General features: G+C 43.9%; 1 long non-coding RNA gene across 1 annotated transcript; it reads right to left on the bottom strand.

The window, feature by feature from the left end:
* Positions 1-1,721: 1,721 nt before the first annotated feature.
* On the bottom strand, positions 1,722-3,496 carry LOC125722012 (uncharacterized). Its single transcript, XR_007386058.1, has 3 exons — positions 2,846-3,496; positions 2,402-2,623; positions 1,722-2,290 (listed from the first exon to the last, which is right to left on the bottom strand). It is a non-coding gene; the product is annotated as an uncharacterized LOC125722012 (long non-coding RNA).
* Positions 3,497-4,200: the final 704 nt, after the last annotated feature.

Here is a 4,200-nt window from a genome sequence, read left to right on the forward strand (position 1 = left end):
AGCAGATCATCAGAGAACATCTCAGACAGTACACAAACATCATAATATCAAAACTGTAACCAAGTAATTCTCAATGACGGTTCATAGCGAGTATTGAAGTTTCCTCCACATGCAGCATTTGATCACACTTGATCATTTTCCTGCTGTAGTCATCAGATATTTGCAGAGTCACTACTGAAACTCAGTGTACTGTAAGGTGTTTTTTTAGATCTAACTAGTTTTTGTGTGGTATTCCACACTTCCTTCACTGTAGGTCCTCCTGCCTGTCCTACAGCTTTTGCAGCTTCCTTGGCTGCACGGCTGGTATTGATGCATGCTTGCCCAGCTTTGGCTCCTGCCACCCCACCTCTTACTGCTCCTGCTATGGCATAAACTGCTGTAGCCGCTCCCAGTCCAGTTCCTGATAATACCAATGTTCCTATTACAGTCACAGCTATCACAGCCTTAGCTACAGATGTGCCCAGTACTGCCCCTACTTGTATTGCTGTCCCTTCTGCTCCTGCTGCCCCTTCTGCCCCTTCAGATACTCCTACTGCCGCTACAGTTTGGGCATTAACTTTCTGTGCTGTTTGTCTGCTGACTAAGATTGACTTTCCTACTCCAGTTGAAAGTCCAGCTAACAGCACTGGCAGTACAGCTGCTCCAACCGGCACTCCAAGCAGTGCCCCCAGCAAAGAGCCAACTGTTGCTTCTGTTACTTCATATTTTAGAATCTTATTTCTGGTTCTCTTTCTAGCTTCTTTCCAAAATTCTTGTTGCTCAGTCTTTCTCTATTGTATTATGTTATTGGCCTCATCCTGTATAGATTCTGCTATTACCTGGAGTGATTCATTTGTGTAATAAGTGCGTCCATTGTTTCTCACCATGTTATCTATAGTTGTCAGCAGCTGATTAATCTGAAAACTGTTACTCCTGTTCTCTGATTCATATGGGTTTTTAACAGTACAGGTAGGTTTTACTAACCCCTGGCTCTGTTCTGCCACATTTTTCTTCCAGTACTTAGAGTCAATGACATGGACTCGATCTCCACATTTACTAGCAAGTTCCTTCAGATCCTTGTTCTTCCATACGAACTCTTTAATGGTCTGGTGTTTATCAAGTTCATCAGCCTGTGTGAAGAGGACAACTGTGTGCTTCAGGGCTTCCTCCCCAAAGTACTGCAGTATCATCTTCACAGACTCTTTCTCCTCTTTGGTGTATCTTCCCACTTTCAGCACTAAGTTGAAGGCGTGTGGACCGGGGGCACAGTGAGCGAGACAGGATATTATGGAATACTTCAGATCATGATCAGGCCTCTCAGTGTCGGTGATTCCTGGTGTGTCAGTTACTGTAATCTTTCTGGCATTAAAATTTCCTTCATCTGTTTTGAAGTTTCGCAAAGGATGAAACTTCAAATTTCTTTTCCTGCAAGATAACATTTCCTGTGCTGCTCTTCCCTGTCCCTGTTTTCCCCAGCAGCACAATTCTTACTTTAGAAGGTGCTTTGGGAGAGAAACATGAAATCAGTTACCATGAATGTTATAGATGTGTCTCAGATTGTTTGAAGACTCATGCTGATGTTCTAAGGCCAAGACTGTCAACTGGCGTTGCTTTAAATGTGGTCATGATGAACATCTGATACTGTTGTGGAAATTATCATTGTCTTAGATGGAATAATTTTATTCTGTCAGCAGGAGGCAGTGCAGAGCCACACAAAGTATGAGCGCATGGGAATGAGACCAACTACTGAAGACAGACATTTCCTCTTTCTGTTTAGCCAATGAAAAACCTCATTTAAATATATAGGTTGTTTACAATTGCGCAGAAAGTAGCATATATAGCCTTTAACACCAACAGCCAGACACACAGATATTGAGAAGCAGGATGTCCTGCAACTTCACAGAGCAAAGCCCATCTGACAGTAACATGGCAAAAGTGTCTTTTACAGACAGCAGAGCAGGAGCAGACCCTCAGTCACACCTCTGCCTCAGATTCATCAGCTGGTCTGAGTCCCGCTCACTGGATGTCAGTGTAGCTGATGCCCCAGTTACAGAATCTCTGACCATCAGAGTAAGACCCTCAGTCACACCTCCACCTCAGAGATTCATCAGCTGGTCTGAGTCCGGCTCACTGGATGTCAGTGTAGCTGATGCCCCAGTTACAGAATCTCTGACCATCAGAGTAAGACCCTCAGTCACACCTCCACCTCAGAGATTCATCAGCTGGTCTGAGTCCGGCTCACTGGATGTCAGTGTAGCTGATGCCCCAGTTACAGAATCTCTGACCATCAGAGTAAGACCCTCAGTCACACCTCCACCTCAGAGATTCATCAGCTAGTCTGAGTCCCGCTCAGTGGATGTCAGTGTAGCTGATGCCCCAGTTACAGAATCTCTGACCATCAGAGTAAGACCCTCAGTCACACCTCCACCTCAGAGATTCATCAGCTGGTCTGAGTCCGGCTCACTGGATGTCAGTGTAGCTGATGCCCCAGTTACAGAATCTCTGACCATCAGAGTAAGACCCTCAGTCACACCTCCACCTCAGAGATTCATCAGCTGGTCTGAGTCCGGCTCACTGGATGTCAGTGTAGCTGATGCCCCAGTTACAGAATCTCTGACCATCAGAGTAAGACCCTCAGTCACACCTCCACCTCAGAGATTCATCAGCTAGTCTGAGTCCCGCTCAGTGGATGTCAGTGTAGCTGATGCCCCAGTTACAGAATCTCTGACCATCAGAGTAAGACCCTCAGTCACACCTCCACCTCAGAGATTCATCAGCTGGTCTGAGTCCCGCTCAGTGGATGTCAGTGTAGCTGATGCCCCAGTTACAGAATCTCTGACCATCAGAGTAAGACCCTCAGTCACACCTCCACCTCAGAGATTCATCAGCTGGTCTGAGTCCGGCTCAGTGGATGTCAGTGTAGCTGATGCCCCAGTTACAGAATCTCTGACCATCAGAGTAAGACCCTCAGTCACACCTCCACCTCAGAGATTCATCAGCTGGTCTGAGTCCCGCTCACTGGATGTCAGTGTAGCTGATGCCCCAGTTACAGAATCTCTGACCATCAGAGTAAGACCCTCAGTCACACCTCCACCTCAGAGATTCATCAGCTGGTCTGAGTCCCGCTCACTGGATGTCAGTGTAGCTGATGCCCCAGTTACAGAATCTCTGACCATCAGAGTAAGACCCTCAGTCACACCTCCACCTCAGAGATTCATCAGCTGGTCTGAGTCCCGCTCACTGGATGTCAGTGTAGCTGATGCCCCAGTTACAGAATCTCTGACCATCAGTCTACGTGCTTCAGAGAGAGACAGACGTACAGCTGGGAGGCCCAGACAGCAGAGCAGAAAAGCCAGTGTGGTAACTGACTCACCAGCCATGCTCTCCTATAGGTTGGTGTCCGAAGCTGCTTTGCACTGAGCGCCTATAACTGCAAGTGAATAAACCTGAAGGTTATGGTCTGTTTAAGACAAAAAGTCAGAGAACAAATAGGACAATTTGAATGGGCTGATTCACATAGAGCCTTACAATAGCAAAAACCTAGTAATGATTGTGGTAAATTAATATATGTCAAAATATATAATTAATATATGTCAAAATTCTTCAAAAATTGTGCTGCAATACGTTAAAATAATTTTAACTAAAATACTGTGTAATTTACAGATTATGTGAGCTCACTGCAAATATTTAAAGAACACAAAAACATTAAATTATTTCATATTATAATAGATATAACCTATATAATTATACTTCAGTACTGTCCTGGTCAGAATTCTTCAATTGTAAGTACATAGTGTAGAAAATATTTAGAAATAATTTCAAATAAACCGATTTTGTATAATTCGAGTATTTAATTAAATGCAGTTTAATTATTGCATAATTGCTTTCAGTGTCTTTTTCACAATGTGTCAGATAAGGTGTTATGATATGGACTGGTTATTTTTTAGTTAAGCGATGCTTGGTCATGAAACTGCACCTTTAACAAGGTTAGTCTTATGTTAAATGAGCAGCATGAGCCGAGAACAGCGATAAGAGACAGCTATGAGAGGCTCAGACCAACCTTAGGAAAGTATTTCTTATAGAAGGTATACAGTACTTAACCTAGGACATTTCAGGAACCATGCCAAACATTAAAGTACATCTTAAGATAGAACTTACAAACTACTTAGCATTACGAAGGGTTCAGGAAATGCACTCTAGTACTGTATGAATGTAGTTTAA

This window comes from Brienomyrus brachyistius, unplaced genomic scaffold, assembly GCF_023856365.1.
Source record: "Brienomyrus brachyistius isolate T26 unplaced genomic scaffold, BBRACH_0.4 scaffold36, whole genome shotgun sequence".
NCBI classification, from domain to species: domain Eukaryota; kingdom Metazoa; phylum Chordata; class Actinopteri; order Osteoglossiformes; family Mormyridae; genus Brienomyrus; species Brienomyrus brachyistius.